General features: G+C 35.9%; 1 long non-coding RNA gene across 1 annotated transcript; it reads right to left on the reverse strand.

The window, feature by feature from the left end:
* Positions 1-638: 638 nt before the first annotated feature.
* Positions 639-2,365, reverse strand: LOC140622865 (uncharacterized). The gene is made up of 2 exons (XR_012022546.1): positions 2,112-2,365; positions 639-809 (listed from the first exon to the last, which is right to left on the reverse strand). It is a non-coding gene; the product is annotated as an uncharacterized lncRNA (long non-coding RNA).
* Between the last annotated feature and the right edge of the window lie 19,031 nt (positions 2,366-21,396).

A 21,396-nucleotide genomic window follows, 5' to 3' on the forward strand; every position in this document is an offset into this window, starting at 1 on the left:
CATTCAAAAAACAAATAGTAAGTTGGGAAAAATAATTTGTAAATACATATTATAGAACAAAAGCTAATATTCTTAATATGTAATTTATCAAATTACTAGTAAAGTTACCAAAACCCAATGGAACAATGGTAAAAGAAAATTAACAGTTTACTGAAAAGATAATCTAAAGAGCACCTGGGTGGTTCAGTGGTTGAGTATCTGCCTTTGGCTCAGGTCATGATCCTGGAATCCAGAAATCGAATCCCATATCAGGCTCCACAGGGAGCCTGCTTCTCCCTCTGCCTCTGTCCCTACCTCTTTCTCTGTGTCTCTCATGAATAAATAAAATCTTAAAAAAAATATTTTTTAAAGCTTAATTTCATTAATAATAATAGAAGTCATAATAATAGATATACTTTAACATATAATGGACAACCACTATATAAAGTTTTATACATCTTAATGCTGGTGAGGATATGGGAAAATACACACTTTCATACATTGTTTTAGTATGAGTCTAAATTGGTATAATTTCTACAGTGGGCATTTGATAATTAGTTATAAATTTAAAATACACATATCTTTTGGTCCTGAAATTCCACTTCTAAAAATGTGTTCTACAAATATATTTACACACAAATGAAACTATATGTACAAGATTTGTTGTAATATTTATTTATTTTTTTAAAGATTTTATTTTAAAATAAATAACTAGCCTGCTGCTATGTGAAGACATAGCAAGAGGGCAGCTGTCCCCTAGTCGGGAAGCAGGCTCTTACCACACAATGGATCTGCTGGTGCTTTGATTGTAGACTTTCCAGCCTCCAGAACTGTGAGAAATAAATGTTTGTTGTTGAAGCCATCTAGCTTATGGTATCTTTATTATAGCAGACTGAATGGATTAACTGACTGAGATAATGACCCTATAATAAAAGATATCAAGCTGAAATTTTAACTTCCTATTGGCCCAGTAGAAGGGGGTTGAATACAGTTTGGTGTGACAGTTAATTTGACTATTAAAATATTAAAATAAACACAGATATAGATGAGGGTCGGTTTAGGAGAAAATGTACTTGAATTCATGAAAAAGATTATTCTATAAAGTATTTACCATATGACTCCTTTAAATAGCTTTCAGTAGGATTCATTTTGCAGATGTTTTCAGAAGTACTTCATTGTGTAAAGAGAATTACACCTGAACATTTTTATTAATACCAGTTTAATACTGCCAAAGTAATATAACAAGATTTTCATGTAGAACAATTTTCATTCTTTGACATTCTATTCTCCTTTGAGTTACGTAGGTTATGTATCTATTTAACAGTGAATTCACACTTACATTCGAATAGAATTTAAAATGGAATGAACAGAAATACTCTTAATGCAGTAGCCATAAAAAGGCAGTTGTATGTATTACTCACAGATATTGCATAGTTACCATGATAATCTAACGACTATATGCTTCCTCTGAGGTTTTAAAGAACAGCATGAACAGTCATCTTTCTGGTTAAGTATAGTCATGTACTGTAGGCAAGGGGATATTTGGGTGGTTCTTCAGATCCCATTCTGCCATGTGATTAGTAGCAACAGTTGTAACAAGAATATGAAAGCTACACCTTCTTTAAAACTTGATATGTAATTTGGAATTTTTATAAAGACGGGTACCAAATATGTTTCGTCGATTAAAATAATTTTTTTACGAGGTAGATATTGGACAACACTAAACGTTAGTGAAAGCAATGTGCCATCGGAAGCAGATCCATTAATTGCTGATTTTTCATGCTAGTTTTTTTTTTTAATCTAGACTTCTGCACTACTGTCTCAAGAAATTACAGACATGTTTATGTTTTTTAGAACTATATTGTATCAAGCCATGAACTATCTAGTATCTATAACTAAAAATTCAGTTAATGGGAGAACTAATTTGTAAATGATCTTAGTTGTGTGATATTTAAGGTAGCTACCTGTAGAAACATTCAGTTGAACTAAATCAAAGAGCCATTTTTCTTAGGGATGGGGTAACTCATCCTCAAGGAAACTATAGTTTTTGAGTGATGACAGTCTCACAGAGATTTATTTTTACAAACACATAAATACATGGCCCATCTCTCCTCCAACTCCATGACTCTTACCTCACACTTGACAAGTACATTTGTTTATACCATAGCAGAAGGCTGGATTAAGTGTTTTGACAGTAGACATAAATTTGCACTTAATGCTGCAAGTTAGCAAAGGCTGCCAGAGTTCTAGACTTGAGAAAATATTAAGTCTAAGTAATCTTACAAGGTATATATTTACTCTAACTTGGACTCTCTAATGACAGATTTCTTCTTTTTGGGAGAATTAGACAACCTTTCCCAAAGAAATGGAATCCTAGTAAATGTCAAGAGCCTAGCTAGAATGATAAATTTAAGTTTCATTGAATGACATCACCATCAGCACATTATGACAGTGGAGGCATCTTATTACATTACTGCCACACCCAAGCCATGCATTAGATGTGTCTACTTTGGGACACAGTCCATCATGTTAGAATAGATCACATTTCTGGTGTCCTGTACATGAAAATGATTTATAGGGTCAAGCACTTCAAAAGGATGTGCCTGATCATTGGTGCAACATAGATGAGGCCCAAACTAACATGTTCAAGTACAGCAAATGCTCTTGTTGCTGTGCTGTAATTTCTGATGTGTCCCCTCAGTTATAAAAAAATAGAGGAGCAATATTTTTGAGACAGTATGTGTCATAAATTAGGTGGTGACCGTTTGTTCCCACAAAAGTAATATTTTTCCATCTGCTGGCTAATACTTATGAATACAAACAGCAGGTTTCCCAAATGCCTACTTAAAAGTTTCAGTACGGTATTTGTTGTATCATTTTACTTCACCTATAGAGATTGCTATTTGAATCTGCCTGTTGTAGCAAAAAAAAAAAAAAAAAAAGGCAAATCTGGAATTATCCTATCAGTTTGTCTGGTGTGTGTGTGTGTGTAAGAGAGAGAGAGATAGAAAGATTCTTTCTTCTTCTTTTTATTGTCCTTTTATTTTTTCCTTTGGCGTTGTTTCTTGACCTAGAAGACATGACTGTGCCCTTGTTCTCTGGTCCAGCTTAGGCATCCAGTTTTTAGCCATGTACATGTCTTCTGCTGGCTATTGGTCTTATACTGGGGTTTGTGTATGTTCCCTTTTCTCCTACCAGCACACCATGTGGACCTCCTTGATTCCCCAAGCATGGTGGGTTCTGTCTCTAGGGTAAAACATATACTCACAGAAGTCACTGTAATTCACCCCTGGCTGGCAAAAAGTAGCACTTACTTACCTTTATATACATAGACTTTTGAGGGCTAAATGCAATTTACATTTAGAAAATTCATCATCATACTTTTTGCAAAAGTAGGAAATAATCTTCTCAGGCATCCCCATGATTGAGGGAATGGTCTTGGGAGGAGACTAAAGACTTGCTCTCTTGACAGCCTTTCTGCTTTTTGGCAAACTTTTTCTTATGAGAACTGGAGGATGAAGGCTGAAGGGCGGGGATGGACAAGCCCTTAAGTGATGTGAATTGACTGACTTCTTACTTTTTTAGGCATTTTCTTACCCTCACCCAATAAGGGATGCAATAAGATGCATGTTTGACCTCATTTTTACTAATAAGGAAACTGAGGCTCATAGAAGTTTATGTGCCACTTTAAAGTCGTGGTTATTAAGTGACAGCTCAGGAGGTCTAATCTGGGTCTGAGTTTGTATCCACATAGCCTTGCTATTACATTAAAGCTGGCTTTGAGGATACAGAATGAGAACAAAAATAAAACACGCAATGGTAACAACAAATCTTATTGAAGGATACTAAAAAGAACCCTGGATATGAACAACTTAGCAGAATTATGAAGAAATATACTTTTTTTGAGACTCCCCCAAGGGTGCACCTGTCCAAAGGATTATTTGATATTACACTTAATTCACTGTCTGAAAAAGCCCATTTTGAAATTTTCCTTCAAATTTATAGTTTTAAAGAAGCTTTCAAGATAACAGGCTATTCTTCAAATAATTCTTTCTTGCATTGAGTTTTTGGCAAGGAGCTCCATTTGGTCAAAGGACTAGCTAGCAGTTTTAGCAGAGTTTCTGAACATCTTGACTATTTTGTTAAACCTGGCCTCACACCTATCTGGGGAGGTTATTCTGGCAAACTCTTACAATAGCCCTATTCCATTAGACACTCTCTGAGCTCAGCATGTAAAGAAACACTCTGGGGTTGAACTGTCTGATTTTGGTTCATGTGAGACTCAATAAAGTTGATTTTCCTACTCATAACAAGATTGTATTTTCAGAAAAAAAAATGCTCAGAGCTAGGCTAATTTGGTAGCTTTATTTCTAAAATATTTTAAGAAGATAGTAAAGCTGAGCCTTTCCCTCTCCCCTTTGTACCATCAGCTGTATTTGAAGTAGATTTTAATGTTGTTTTTACCAAGAGTCCACCTTCAGACAGCAGCTTTCATCACCAGGCTGGAGCCCTCGTTCAGCATTTTTAGAGCAGTCAGGGGTGAGGCCTTCCCACTCCCAGAGCCCCATTAATAAATGGAGAGCTGGCTCTGCAGCCACTGGCCACAGCTCCCAGCACAGCCACCCATCACAGCACAGTAGTAAATCAGCCCTGCGTGTTTTCCTAATTTTAGGTTTGGTCTGACTTAATCCATCTAATAGGAAAAACATCTGGTCTAGTTTTACTTTTAATCTGTTCTTTACATCAGGAACCTTATCGCCCAGGGACCAGGTAGTAACAAGAGGTCGGTTCTTGTACCTGGGCATGGCTCTGCATGGTCCGTGCCTAATAAGGGCCTGCTTTCCATTTATGCTTTCCAGTCCTTTATAGGCCTTCATTAACAATAAAGCATTGACATCACAATCAGTTTGGGATTGTAAATTCCCCGATTAGTGAAAAGCCTGTGTTGTGACACATTTTGGGTCAAGGGGAGCTGGGTATATAAACTGGGCTGGGGTTGCTGGTTAAAGTAATTTTTAAGTGATAAATTTGCAAAGATCTGAGTATTTAACAGCCTTTCCACTGAAGATAAATATTCTAAAATATTGCATTTGAGTTGAATTTTATTTTTATATCGTTGTATTAAGGCATACAAAATATTATTTTTAAAAATGTATGGAAGTGTCTTTGAGGAAGCAATAAAATACTGTCATATGGAGTCAAGTTTAGTTTCTGTTTATATTAGGCATGCAAGATAGCAGAGTGTATTTAACTCTTTTGAAAGAACCGTAAAATGACTCCATTTTAATGTTTTTGACTAGAGTTAGAAGTGGTTCTGGGTTTTAGAAATCATTTAAATGAAAAGGGACCAGGGGTCATTTGGTTTCCCAAAGAGCATTTTCCACTTTACTTCAGAAATGGTATTCATTTCTGATTCTTCTTCTAGTTTCAGCTCTCCTTCCTGAGGCCCTACCTTCCAGAGCTCTCTCTCCCTCTCTTGTTTTTGAGAGAACTTTCCATATAGTATGAAGATGGATTTTTCTGATTGAGCTGAGATCAATCGTTGCAAAGATGCCTAGCTCTCTACTTGGCTTTCTACTCCTCAGAATTGGTTTTAGAAAATCACGGACAACATGAGGTAACAGCAGACTCTCTAGGAATTAACTTCAAATAGCCCCAGGCCTAAAAGCTCTTCCCAAATCTACAGTATGTTAGGGGACTTTCACTCCCCAAAGTAATGTAGCTGTTTATGCACTCCTGCCTCTGAGTTCCTTTTAACTGGGGCCTGAGGAGGAGTGCATAAGCAACATTACTTCAGCAAGCAGGAATTAATTATTGAAATCAATTATTGCGTCTTTCCGATGGCTGCAGTCAAGTCCTCAGTGAGTTGACATAAAAAATACTTGTCTCAATGGCTGTCTCTGTGAAAAGAGATTGAAATAAATCAACAAGAAAAGGGAATGACTTTCGACTTGGTTTTGTTCCATCTCTTAGGATTTCTCAAAAACTTTACTAGTTGGGAGTTCAAAACAGAAAAGATTTTAACTCTTTTTTCCCCCTACAAATGGAGAGTTCTGTTTTCTGCATAGTAAAAGGATTTCTCTCATGATGAACAGAGTTGTTTTGCATTTCTTCTTCTTCTTTTTTAAAGATTTAATTTATTTATTTGAGAGAGAGAAAACACAAGCAGGGGAGGGGCAGAAGGAGACCAAGAAGCAGACTCCCTGAGGAGCAGGGAGCCTGGGCTCAATCCCAGGACCCTGAGATTATGATCTGAGCCAACGGACCCAGGTGCCTCTGGTTTACATTTCTGACAGGGGTAACTATTGAAACTGATTCGAAAGTGGTACCAGCCTTGTCAGTGTTGGTGTTGTCTGAAGGTTAAACCAGTATCTCTTACTGCTTGTGTTATTTGCCCCCTAATCTTTACCAGGAATGTTCTCTCCTATTTCTTTTTGTTTCTTTTGGAAACATTGAGAATTTACTTGGCAGGCGCTCTGTAATGTGCAAGATAGTTTACCATTAACAGACTTTTAATATATAGGAATAATATGGGTGAACATTTAAAGGGAATATTTCACAATGCTCTCAGGAAACAGAGGGTCACCTTATGTTAAGAAAAGTTCATTATAAACACAGTTCTATGAATTTCCAGTTGGGCCATTAACTTTTTTTTTTTTTTTAAATCATGGAGTTAACTTGTCATCTATAAGAAAGTGATTGACTTGCAATAGCTTTTCTAATTGGAGATGTATGATCCTTAGCAAATAAATGAAGAATGAGTCCAGGATTGGAATATACCTGTATTCCCTAGTACAAATTTACCACTAAATAGGAGGCAAAACTTGAATTCGCCAACAAGCGTGAAGCCTACTGAATTTGAAACTACAAAAAAAGGGAGTGCTTTGAGGCAAACATTAAGAGAAAGTGAGAGATTTCCCCTTAGAATAGAAAGCATCCCCTGGACCAGGAAGAGGAGGAGAGATACAGAACAGTAACGAGAGTAGAGAGGCCCGGAAACTCCTGTGAAAGGGGTTCAGCAGACTGGACAGTTAGTACGACTTCAGGAAGGGGGATCGTTGAAATAAGCACCTCAGTAGCCTCACAGAGATGCCCAGGCAGTGCCCTGCAGGAAGACCCACTGGTCCAGGTAGCCTTATGGACAGGATCCGGGATAGGCCAAGTGCAAACTGTGTGACTGCCAGCCATCACCTTCCCTACATCCCTACTCACATGTCTTCAAAATACCCTGGCCCTATGTAAATTTCCTGGGACTTAACCAACTTTGTATAAGAGGACTGGGCACCCCCTATCTCAATAGTGAAATTAAATTTTGGGGATCCCTGGGTGGTTCAGCGGTTTAGCACCTGTTCTTGGCCCAGGGCGTGATCCTGGAGTCCTGGGATGGAGTCCCACATCGGGCTCCCTGAATGGAGCCTGCTTCTCCCTCTGCCTGTGCCTTTGCCAATCTCTCTCTCTTTCTCTCTCTCTCTCTCTCTTTCTTCATGAATGAATAAATAAATAAAATCTTTAAAAAAAAGAAATTAAATTTTCTGCTAACTCAACAGAATCAAGGGATAGGGCTCGAAAGAGAGAGGAGGTTGGCTTATAGAAATATGAGATAAAATATATTCCTTGCACCATGGATTTCTGGACTATGATTTCTACATATTTTAAATTCTATCCTTAATTCATATCCATTCAAATTGTCTCCAAATCTCTAGCTCTCGACTGCCCTGTGGCTTGTCTCTTTCCTGCTGTCCTTTTTGGAGCTCACTAGCAGAGGCTATGGCACCTGAAAATTATTGCTATGTAATCTGGATTCTTAATAGAAATTCCAGGAAGCCCAGGTCTGGGCAGCATATGTGAATTGAAGGGAAATAAATATTCTCTTTTTGGGGTCAAGAAAAGTCATGAGTAATTTAATGTTGGTATCCTCCCTTGTCTCTTGTCCTCTTTGGAACCAGTGACAGTTATTAGGGATGGGTCTCCATCCTTGCCTTAGTACCTCTATGAAAATGTGCAATTTTCTATTTTCTTTTCTCTAGCTGTACAGTTATTGAATGGACAGCTCTTTTCCTGATTTCCCTCTTAGACCTTAATTGATCCATATAGCCAAAATAATAGATTGAACAAATATTTAGTGATTCCAGTGTGTAAGGTACTGCTCATAGCCTTGCCCTAGAAGTGATGGATAAAATCACACAAATATTGAATAGGGGGGAATGGGGCTGAATAAGGAGGGAAGGTGAATGATCTGTATGGTCTGAGTTCAGAAATAACTCTCATCAAAGCCACCACTAGAAAATTTGGGGGTGTCAAGAGGCTAGGTATCAACTCTGTGTGGGTAAGAGCCCACACAGAGTTAAATTTTCTAAAGCTGAAAATTTGGATTCTGATTGATGTATGAAATTATTCAATCACTTGCCATGGTTTCACTTTATTACACCAATCTTCCCCCAGAACTGCCTATTAGAAACAATACAAAACAAAATAAAATTGCTAAGATTTTCTTTATTAAGGAAGGGCCTACATTTGGGAATCCAGTACTTAACTTTGTATTTTGCTTGGGTTCTGTAGAAGCAGAGCCTGAGACAGGAATTTGGGTGGACATTGTTTTTTTGTTTTGTTTTGTTTTGTTTTAAGGGTTTTGTTTATTTATTCATGAGAGATAGAGAGAGGCAGAGACACAGGCAGAGGGAGAAGCAGGCTCCATGCAGGGAGCCCTACGTGGGACTCGATCCCACGTCTCCAGGATCACGCCCTGGGCTGAAGGCGGTGCTAGGCCACTGAGCCACCTGGGCCTCCCTGGGTGGACATTGTTTATCGAGAGAATGCTCTTAGGAGAAAGGAAGAGAGGAAGTAGAATATGATGAGGAAAGGATCTCAGTAAGGATGTGGTTCTCGGCGTGATCCCACAGGGAGTTCTGAACCATGTATTGTGTCATAGATTTGGTCTCTCACAGTGAGGTAAGAAGCTGATCTTTTGTACTTCCAGGAGAATCAGTCATCAGGTAGAGGCTGCTCATTCCATCTCCTATGAGTGTATGTGTGTGTGATTTCCTAGGCATAGTGGCTCTCTTTAAGTCAAAGGCTATTTTCCAACCCTCATGGCAGCTCACACCCACCCAATGAAGGGGGTTTGGGCAGACTCTGAACAGCATTCATGGATTTGGGATTCTCCATTTTAATATCTTTAATAATTAAAAAAAACCCTTTCTAAATATAAAATGTTTAATTTAACATTAAACAAATATCATTTCAACATGTTTAATAATTTTAACATCTTTCCTACTTAATATATGAAATATGAATTTCATATTCTGATGCTTTCTTAGAGTTAACTTGTTTTCTTAGAGTTAACTTTTCAATGAATTTCTGTTGATAAGTGATTGGATTCTATAGTGTTCTTAAGCAATATAAATATTAGGTAATCCTAATGTTGAGTTACTTTATAGCAAGGGATGAGAGAAATAACTTACATGTCTACATTTGAGGGATTCCTTCTCCATCCCTATTCACCCAGAAAATATTAATAGAATACGTGCTTTCAAAGAGTGAAATTGGTTTTGTTTTACCCAAACTTTTCCAGGTAATGAAGTGATAATCTTAATAAACAAAGTGATATGAAGAATAAATAAGGAAAAGTAGAGAGCAGTGGCAGTATTTTAAGTCCATTAAGGGGCTGCCTTTCTCATTTGGAGGTCAGTAATAAGATTTATAAATGGCTTGGTAGCCTCAAATTGCTTACAAAGGTCATCACAGAGTATTAGCCAATAAGTGTAAAGAATATGCATCTTGGTGAAATGAGTAGTTGTTTTTTTATTTCTTATAAGACCACCCAAATGGATTTCAATCTTCAGCATTAAGAAAGACGAGGAAAATGTCCTGATTATAAGAGATCACAAATCACTATGAATTCCTGACTTGGTTCTTCTCTATTCACTTTAATGAGCCATTCAGACTTACACAGGAAAGCACAAAACTCTTCGGTTTGAAATGTATTATTTTCCCCTACCAACAATGACCAGGTAAGAGTCTTTGTACATCAGATGCTGTTACTAAGGATTTGAACAATTAGCAGATTTGAAGAAGGATACATTCTATGCTGTGAGGGTTAATGCTTCCTCACTGGCTGACTAGGAACAATTTGAAGAGTTTGAAACTTGTTATTTTCACATTGGTACTGTACATATGTCTCCAGAGTGTGGGAGCTTCATAAACAACACATTTTGATCTGAGCAGATGTACTGTATCTCTAGAGGTTAGGAAGTTCATTATTACAGACAGCCCACCTATCATCCATTTGGTTAGACTCCATTAGGTATATTAAAATACAATGTGAAATGTCTGAATGAAAAGTTTATTTGGTGATCAACAGAGTATTCACATCTCTTCCAGACAAGGAAAACTTTAGTCTCAATAGCAGTATCCACATTCAAGTGATATATATTTGTAATATTGACTACAGTGTGGGTACTACTGACAGCTTGTACTGTTCCTAAAATAAATGTCTTCTTGCAACACTTAATAGACATGATCTTAGCCATTTTTATATTCCAGGGAGGGACTAATGTTATTGTTCTTATAGGGTAGAAAGGAAATATGGAAGCAGACAAGGGGGATACATGATATTCTTATGTGCTTTTGATTCGTGTTTCACCTTTGTGGTCAGTCTGCTCTAGCAGAAGTGATTCTGTTCTTCCAGGAAAAAAAAAAGTCTGCTTTAGGATTAGCCAAACAGCAAATGGCATCCCTTAAAGCAAAGGGCTTAAAGAGGAAATTATGAAATATATTACATTTCTTTCAAATGAAATATATCTCCTAAGATGGCGATCAATTTTTAGTTGAGAGGTAGTGAATGGAGGTTAAATCATGAATTCACACTTTCCCTTGTGATCATCAAATCAGCGCTCTTAAATTATCTACTTTAAAGGCTCAAAGTCACTTGTTGTTTTATGCTTCTCCCATGTCCCTGGTGCTAGCATATTAATGGTCTTTGCCATTTGTAGAGTAGCAAGCTGCCAAATCAATAAGCGTGCTTAGCTGCTTGCCATTAAAATTGATCTGTACTATCCTTCCGATTGACGTCATATCCAGCTGTAAATATCATCAAGTAAGCTGTCAACTCATTTTCATTATGAATGTTTTTCATTTCAAAAGATGGACTTCAGTTGGACAGCATGTTAGGATTTTTCTTCATTATTTCTGACATTTCCCCAATAGCATCAAGTGCATCTTTAAAGGGATATCAGGATTGGCCAAGAACTTTTAAAAAGGAGGAGGAACTAACAACAGCAACAACCACCACAACCAAACAAAAAAGACAACTACAGGCAAACATCTTTGCAATCTAGAATGTCAGAAATCTCTGAGATCAAAAGTAGCAATGCTTGGATATTCTTTATCACATGTGAACAAGGCCCAGAAGGCCTTTATGAGCATCTGGGTTTGAGTAAAGAAAATTACAGTGTTATATTCTTGGAAAGACACATCTTGAACAGAGCTTACCATTGGAATTTCAAAGGTATATTTGTTTATGTTGACCAAAAACTCTTCCTGAGAAAAATTCTGGTTATTGTCTGTAAACCATCTTGAGAATTAGTGTCATATGGTGGTGAAGGTAACCACCTGAAAAAAAAAAAAAAAAAAGAAAAGGTACCCACCTGGATGTCCATCAGTGGAACATCCTGGAAAGGTCACAATTTTTCTAAAAGAATGTTAAACTTGCCATGTGAGTTTGGCTTCTAAAGAATATTCTTCTGTCCTCATCTAGCAATATGGAATACAGGTCCTTAAGTTTCGTCTCCCATCCAGTTCCCACTAAAAGTATGAGAACAGAAGTGATGTTTCTTGTAGATCCTTTAAAGCTCATCTAGTCCTGTAAAAATTCTAAATTGGTATAAATATAGCAAAATATATATGTGTATACACATATACATAGCTTATAAATAAACAAACATGCACATAAATGTATTAGGGGTGATAAGATGCACACGGAAAATTAGAGAGCATTTTTGGATTATCAAATAGTCTGATATTACCATATTTGGACTACATTTTCACAGAATTATTACTCAATTCTTTTTTTACATCAGGACTCAATTTTTTAGTTAAGAGTTGTTAAGAAACATTTAGTTAAGAGTTGTTAAGAAACATTTCTATAAAATTGATAACTACATTTGTTACAAAAATAACTACAGTTACAATCTGTATCACTCCATATATCCTATATGAGGACTGGACTAAGAAATATCTTTTAGAGTTTAATGCTAAGCAAACTTTATTTCTTTAATGAGAATCTAGAATCTTCTTCTTTGTTGATAATGAGATTGTTCAACTGTTATTTCCCTTTAGTGTTGGCTGCCAGGAAGCTCAGAATTAAATTTGAAGTCCACCATAAAAATTTATTAAACAGATATGAAAGCATATATAGGTTCTATATAAATGCATTCTTGATTTTATGCTTCTATCATTGTTATAACTTTACATAATCTCCTTCTAAGCTATCTCAAATTCTTTGTGAAATGAGACAGGATGAAGTAAATTTTAACAAATGGAAGATTATTTATCAGGGTGTCAGTTTATGCTGTCTTAAAAATGTGTCAACTTCCAGTAAAAGTGAAAAACATGAATTATTTACTTTAAGAAAGTCTACATTTTTTTGACAGAATGAACAGAATTTATAGTACTAATAAGACCTAGACTGTGAATGCCTACTTGGTAATAGATGCAAGAATATCTACTGGATCGGCTAATCTTTCTAACCACCTTGCAAATAGAGACAATGTGTCTCCATTTTTCTGAGGGTCATTGAGTTTGAGTGACTTATTTATATTAAGGTCACCTACCTGATAGGTGATAGATACACTACTCAAATTCCTCACATGAAATAGGAGAATAAATTCTGTAGAGTACCGGTTGCAGAATCTAGTCTATTTTAAATTACAGGAATGATAAGTTCCATGTTTTGTCAATGTTTGTTTTCTTAGGTGCCTGCCTGGCAAAGAGTAAATGCTAAAGGGTATTTGATGCATAACTAAAAGATCAAATGAGTAAATAAATTATGAGTAATATAACCAATAGCAGAGATCATATGATATATAATATAATGAATAATATAATTTTATAATGTATATATGTCAATTATATAATATTTAAGTTCATATTAACATTTGTATTATGCATTTTAAATGATAAGCACTCATTACTTCACAGTCATTTCATAGGTGATTTTACACAAATTGTTTCACTGAATTTCACAGAAGGTCTGTGAGGCAGTTATCTAGGAAACCAGCCTCAGAAATCATGAAGCAACTAGCTGAGGATAGTGAGTGATGAATTTGGGATTTGAATTCTTGCCTAACTCTAGAGCTCATGATCATGTGAAACTTTGCTGATAAGTGAGCTTTATTTAATTGATATTTTATTTAATTCTAATGAGTGAGAATTATAATTAAAATTCTAATTTTAGAATCTTATGAATCTATTCCATTCACTCACAACTACATATCAACTTATTTGATCATTCCTTCCTGGAGACACTTTCTGCATTTGGCTTCCAGGACCCCACACTCTGTCAGGTTTCTCCCTACCTCATTTGTCAATCTATCAATCTTTTTTGTCTATTCCTCCTCTTTTCTTCAAGGACTAGAATGCTGGTGTGATCCAGTGTTTAGTCCTTGGTCCCCTTCAATTCTCTGTCAATACTCATTCTCTTAGTGATATCCAGTATCATGTGATTAAATACTACTTTTATGCCCAGCCTCCCAAGTTTGTACATCTAGTCCAGGCCTCTTTCCTTCATATTCCTAAATTCAACTGTTTACTTTACATTTTTTCTTGGATATCTACTATTCATCTCAAATTCAACACGCCCAAATCTGAACATCATAAACTTAATCCCCATCTCGGTTAAAGGCAACACTATTCTTGCAAATGCTTAGGCCATACACCATAGTGTCATCCTGGACATACCCCCTTCTCATTTCATATCCCACATCTATCACATTAGCAAATCCTATTGGTGTTACTGTTTTAATATATTTAGAATTTGATTATTGTCTTTAGAGCCACCACTCTGATTTGACCCTTCATCATTTTTCTTCTGGATTATCACAATCTCTGTTTAACTCGTCTGTCTGCTTCTTCCCTTGTCTCCTGACCATCATGAGAGCAAGCACAGTGATAATCACATCAGTTCTAGCCTTTCTCCCAGTCTTCCATACCCTGATCTACCTTTTCTTTTTCACCAACTTATTTCTAATATAAAACATTACTTATTATGCTTCTTTTGTTTTGTTTTGCTTTCTGTGTCAATCTGCCAGGATATAAACTTCTCAAGGACAGAAGTATTTATTTATCAATATATCCTAGTCTCCTAAACAGTGCACGAGTTATAGCATATGCACAGTAGTTATTAAATTAACAAACTAATTCTTTTTTTTAAAGATTTTATTTATTTATTCATGAGAGAGAGAGAGTGAGAGAGAGAGAGAGTAGAGAGAGAGGCAGAGACACAAGCAGAGGGAGAAGCAGGCTCCATGCACCGGGAGCCTGGCGTGGGACTCGATCCCAGGACTCCAGGATCACACCCTGGGCTGAAGGCAGCGCCAAACCGCTGAGCCACCAGGGCTGCCCAACAAACTAATTCTTATTTGAGAAATTACAGTACCCTTTCACAGTTTCTACAGGTTCACTGTCAACTATTCTAGGACAAAATACAGCTGACTCTTGTGATTACAGGCAGTTATTGTAGGCAGATCCATATCTTACCATACCTTTAAGGTTCAGTCAGACAAGTCTATGGTGTAATGCAGTCTGTTCATTTGACTAAAGTAGCCTCTAAACCTGTTAAAGGCATATAGGCGTTTCCTTTCCTTACCACTTGCCCTTTGCCACTCTGCTCATTGCTTATATAACAAAGATCTAGTAAAGCGTAGCACTGCTTATTACAGTTGGTTTCTGCTTATATTTTAGCAGAGATAACATCCTATTTGCAGGCAGGTACAGCCATGGTGAACAGGATTTCTCGTACTGGCATTCATTTTTAATTCCCTGTCACTGGAAAGGCATAGTTTAAAAGTGAAAACTACTAAACTACTTAGAAGAGGGTTTTTGTTTTGTTTTGTTTTGTTTTAATCCAAGTTCCATACACATCTGACTTTAATTTTCATTTTGGCGTATTTTATCTCAATTCTAACTAATAGGTTAGAATTGACACACAATCCTTCATTGGTCATTAGGAAACCTTCTGATTTGTGAGTGTGCATGTGTGTATGTGCAGGCACAGAAATATTAAACACATTTTTAAATAAAACTATGACCCTATATTGCAAATATTTTCATTTTAATATATTATTCTTAGCTTTTTCCCACCTATATGTATATTTTGTATAGTTGAATTTGTAAAGTTTACTTACGTTTAATGTTTCTTCTCCAAATACCAACCTCACTTATTAGTCATCCATCTATGTTGATCAGTTCTGAAGCACCGAGTTTCATAAACACTGGAATCTAGTAACTAGAGGTAAACTCATAAAAAAGGGGTATGACTCTCTCCTTATAATAGGCTTTGCCTTCAATTTAGTGTATTCATTTCCTTTTAAGCATTTGAGTGAGTTTCCTCTTTAGCTATGAACCGAAAATGAAGTGATTAAATCTGTGATGAGTGTTATTAAGTACCCCATACTGCAAATCATTTCTCTGGGTCTATAACAGAGAATGAAAAAAAATCTTAGTAAGTTTAGAATTTCATATATCATTTTTAAGGAAAATGTTTGAACTTAATTTATTGCTTTATTGTCATTGTTTTGCTTTCTTAAAAACAACAGATCCTCTCTTTTAATGAGTTGCTTAATTTTTTTCAGTCTTGATAAACAATTTAAACTGTCTTGGGTTTTCAATCTGTTTTGAGTTTAACTCCCCTCCCCAAGTTCTGTATTCATTTTTCTAGTTTGATTTGATTTGCTCTCAATTAATTAATTTACAATTAATTAATTAATCCTCCCTCGATGACTGCCTTAGTGGCATCACAACTCATATTAATGGTGGCATGCCTGTTCTAATTAAAATCAATATATAGTTCCTAATGACATAGTCTTATCTACTAGAAATACTGAAACACTAGATGGAATAGATTCTGTTTTTAGACCAGAATCCATATGACCTAATAGCATTTTGATAGTATAATTGCAATAAAAAAACTTACTTTGTATCTTAAAATACAATATGACTAAGATCATTTGTATGTTGGTCACTATATGCCCTAGTAATTAACACATTGTCTAGAAATTAGAATGACATTGCCTTTTCAATCAGATAAATCATTCCTCCTCCATACATATTATCCACTTAGGATTTTAGGGATATGTAATGCATTCATTTAAATGTCACCTAATTTGCTAAGCTTTGCCATGGTATAAATTCTAAATTTATTGCAATTATTGCTAAAGTTGTAGAGTAAGGGTTTCATCTTAAAAGACTTTTTAGTTTCAATTGTGAATCTGACACTGATCTAAAATAACATATTAGGAGGAGACAACATTACTTCTGTATCCGCCCTTACTGGAGCAGCACTGATAAAATTTTATAGTGGGCTGGCATAGGGATTAAGTTATAGCCCCCTCCCAATTAAAGAACAGCCAGTTTATTATACTATGTATGGCAGAGAAAGCAGAGAGAGCTCATTTGATATTAGTTTAAATTTGGCATAGAATTTTATATAGTGTGGGCTTTGTCTAATGATCATGGATATAATTTTAAAAGATGTTTCAGATCATATGAGTTAAACTGAAGGGAAGCTCTGCCTTCTTGAGATGACCACAAAGTCTAAAATGGGCTCACAATAGCCCAACTTTCTAAAAACATTTTACTCTGTGCTTGTTTCTCTGACCTATTTTCCTTGGTCAGCCTTATGAGTTTTCCTTTTTGTCTTTGATTATTTATGTATCATGTAAAAAATCAGCATCTTTAGACACTGTGATAGTCTATAGAAGGCCATGCAATCAAAATTAAAACTGCTTAATCTATACAAAGCTCTATGTAGAAATCTAAAGAACTTCCTGCTCTCAGGGATCTAATACATTCATTTTCTGCTCAATGTCTGCTTATTCCTCCCTTCTTACTAGTCAGAAATGGTCAATTTTAATCTTTTTAAAAATACTATCTCATTTCTCTCTCTCTCTCTCTCTCTCTCTCTCTCTCTCTGTCAGACATTTAGATTTAGATGTCTGACAGAGAGATTTCATTTTAATTTAGATTTCATTTTGATGATTCTTAGTTCATCCATATTAACTCTTGCCACAAAATCTTGCTCTCCAATTTCATAAAGTTTCTTTTTGTATTTAATCCTTTAGTTTATTCTCTTTAATGAACCATTGAGCAACATAACCCCAGTATCAAATGTAATTAAATCATATCTTATATGAAAAAGTGAAAGCTTACTCCAGTACAAATGCAAAACAAACAGACACTATTTCTGTAGTGCATCTATACACAATTCAAATTATTTATCCCTTGAGAATCACTGGTCATATAATATAGAGAAAAGCACCTTTCAAGGGAATAACCTAGCACAGTGTTTCTCCTTATCAATGCCAGTATTAATCTTTGTTGAAACCTAGATGGAAGGTAATTCTGCTAGTAAATCTGGCGACCGAGGTAGTTTGTGCATTCAGTGACATGTACTAAAATAGCAAATCAACTTTTTAGGTTTAGAAGACTCTTGGGCTTTCTGTTTTTAATCAGGCTATTGATTCTTGCCCAATTGCTACTACCAAACACAGACACACAACTCTGGCATATACTATTCATTAACAAAACCAGCCACTAACATTGGCTTTTCACTTGTATACTTTGAAACATACTGTCTTGAGGTGGTAAGAATGATCACTGAGATCACTGATCTGATACTATTCTTCATTATAAAAACAATATCTATAAAACAATGTGACCATTCCTTTCTCCTTTCCACTGATTTTACCTAGTCCCATAGATGATTACATTTTACATTTTAAAGACTTAAAAAATAGAAGGACAGAATAAATAATTTTAGAAATACAAAATTGTTTTATTGTACTGAGTTGTAAATGAGGTGTCTTTTCATCCTGTTTCAGTTCCTCCCCCCAAAGGCAAGTGAATGTGGCTCTTGGTTTCTTATGTGGCCTTCCATGTGCATTACATAGTCTTATACACCTCTATCTCTACTTATTGATCTATCTAGTGTTCTTTTAAACATACAAATAGCGATAGATTATATACATTATTACTGAGTGAATTTTATACACAGAAACAGTATCCATTGAACGATTCCCACTAATTTATGGAGATACTCCCCCTTGAGGAGGTGGAACATAATTCTTTACTTCTTAAATGTTAAGGTGCTCATATGGACTCTGTTCTACAAAGTAAAGTATAGAAAAGGAGGAAAAGAATAATTTACAGTGGAAAAAAACAACAAACATAGCTTTAGCAAGGTGGCCAAGGTTAAGCATAAGCCGTGTTGATAAGTCATCAGTAATCAGTGGTCACTTTGATAGCATATATCCTTGATATCATGTGATGAGAATGGCAACTTACCTCTGTGGAATTTCTTCCTAAATCCCCTAATTCTTGTGTGGCCATGAGAAGGAAATCAGACAAACCTAAATTAAAGGATATTGTACAAGGATACTTGGCCCATACCCTCAAACCTGTCATGGTCATCAGAAATAAGAGAAGTCTGAGAAACTTTCATAGTCTAGAGGAGCCTAAGAAGATTTTATAACTAAATATAAGGTAGTATCCTGGATAGGATTCTAGAACCAAAAGAAGACATTAGGCAAAAACTAAGGAAATATAAATAAAGTATGAATCCCAGTTATTACTGAAGTATCACTATTGGTATTAGTTGTGATGAATGTATCGTAGAAATTGGGTATGAGGTATATGGGAACTCTCTAACATTCTTGAAATCTTCTGTAGTTCTAAAATTATTCTGAAAGGTTCATTAAATATTTTAAGATGAATCCTTTGTGCATATCTGGATTTATATTGTTTACCATCATAACCTACCAGGTATAATAATTTACATATTTCAGATAATGCTTAGTTTTCAGAAATAAACTATAGTTTTGAAGAGAATGTATGGAATGTTTAGAATTACTCTGTAGACTTATTCTCTTAATCATCTTCAATTAGATGTGGTATATGATTAAAGACATGCGAGTAAGACTGCTTCACTTACAACACAAGTATTAGCAAATAAAATGTGAACAATTTTCACAGCCAAGGCTATCCTATATTCTTATTGGTGTTTAACATCTTCATTAGTGATGAATTAAATGTCATGCAGCTCTTTTATGGTGTATATAACTCACTTTGGTGGTTAAGCCTAAGGTTAAAGTCACAAAGGAAAAAATAACATACGTATTTGGAAGAGATTGGCTGGATTTAAGCATAGCTATAGAATTAACTGTATGTTACTGAACATATAAGTTCCCCCCAAATCAACAATACACAGTAGTTTACAATGCAAGTCTGGGATGTGTCACTGTTGGAATAAGGCCACCTAACAGATGTCCAGGATAAAGCTAAGCAGAGTCCTGAATGGAAGCACAGAGCTTATCAGGCTGATCAGACAGGGACAGAGATAACCCTGGAAACCAGACCTGCTCAGAAAACCAGCTGCAGAAATGGGAGGATTATAGAGGCAGGTGGAAAATGGCATCCACAGAGAGAAAAAGGATCAGAGTTGGGAAGGTTCAACAAGAAATAACTTGGGAATTAAGTGATCAGAAGAGGCCGTACAACCAATAGGAATGACATCTGGTTCATTTGTCACAGGCACCTATTTTGATATCTTTATGCCTTTATAAATGCTGTTCCTCTCCCTGGAATACTCTTCTTTTCCCTTTTCATTACCACCCTTTCCTTCTTTACAATACAGTTTCCATATTATCTTTCTGGTGGTGAGGGAAGGTCCCTAAGTCTCCAGGTCAAGTTAGGTGTCCCTCCCATGTATCACTCCATGGTCCTCTGAACTTTATATTAGAGACAGATCTGTTGCTCTGAAGTTTGTCTATGTATCTCCTGCAGTCATTGGTGAATTCTGTCCTGGCATGGACTCTACCTTTATTTTTGTTGTTTGAATCTCTGTACACTCCATGCCTAGTGCAATGTGCAATCATAGTAAATACTCTCTGTGCCTGCAGAATAGAAGGGTTGGCAAAAATGAGGCCGGGCACCCATACTGAGGCCCCTCAGGTATTTGACAGGTTATCAACAGCAAAGAACCTAGACTCTCATATTTTGTGATTCAGTGCAGCATCATGATCCATGAGGCAGTCCTCAATTAATGCCTTGCATTATTCAGATCCTAACACGTGACTGACAAGAAATCTACAAACACACAACCAGAAGGAGATCTTAGGAAACTGAAAGGAGCTAGTGACACAAAGATGAGAAGAATTTGTAGGGAAATAAAACTTCAGACGAAAGGATAAAGGAATTGGTACTTTGTTGTCTTTAAGGGCTCAGAAGAGAAGTCAATTTAATAAAAATCTTCAAGGCTAGACAAGGAATTTCCATGTGAACTGAAGATAGAAGAAAAGAAAATGAACTAAAACTTGAGTACAAGGAGAAATTACCCATCAGTTACAACTGTTTATCATTAAGATACATTTAGGGAAGTAGTCACACAGCTATATTCTGGATAGATTTTTATCTATGGGAGTTAGTTTATGCTTAATCCTGTATAAAGTTGAGTCTGGGGGCTAAATGACTGTAAATGCTTTCTCTAGTCCTAAGATTCAGTGATTCCAGTCGTAAGAGTACATTTCTACTTATAACATTCATCCTGGAGATATGTGATTCTCTAAGTAAACTTTACGATAAAGCATTACAGTTTGGATCTTCCCAAATGATCTCTAAGTTGTTCTACACACTTGAGCCTCTGATGGTCATGAATCACTGCTAATCTCTTAGAAACATATTTCTCCAGATAACATCAGTTTCTCTCAGAATACAGAGAAGAAAGAAGGACTGCATTTCTTTTATGCTTCTGCTGAGAATAATTGTAGACCTTTACTTGAGACAGAAGAAGTTAAAATCACTTGGGGTTGGTATCTGGTTCATAAACAGGCAGGCAGTTCTTTGTATATAAACCCAGCTGTCCCAAAGCAGCATCTGGCCTGTTCCTTGTGGTAATTGTGTGCTCAGACAAAACTCTCCTTATGTTTTTTCCGTAGTCGCATTTGCCAGTCACACCAAATCGAAGAAAATCTACCTTCTTTGTCAGCTTGGTAACTCATTATTTGGTGATAGCCTACAACAATCTCTGAAAATGTGATACATAATAGTGTTAATACTATGAGAATATTTATTCCAGGTGATGTTTAACTAGTTATGAAGACACTTGGAGTTTTCCAACAGTGGGATAAATTCTGTTGTTATGCCATT

The sequence above is a fragment of the Canis lupus genome, chromosome 32 (genome assembly GCF_048164855.1).
Source record: "Canis lupus baileyi chromosome 32, mCanLup2.hap1, whole genome shotgun sequence".
In the NCBI taxonomy this organism is placed as follows: domain Eukaryota; kingdom Metazoa; phylum Chordata; class Mammalia; order Carnivora; family Canidae; genus Canis; species Canis lupus.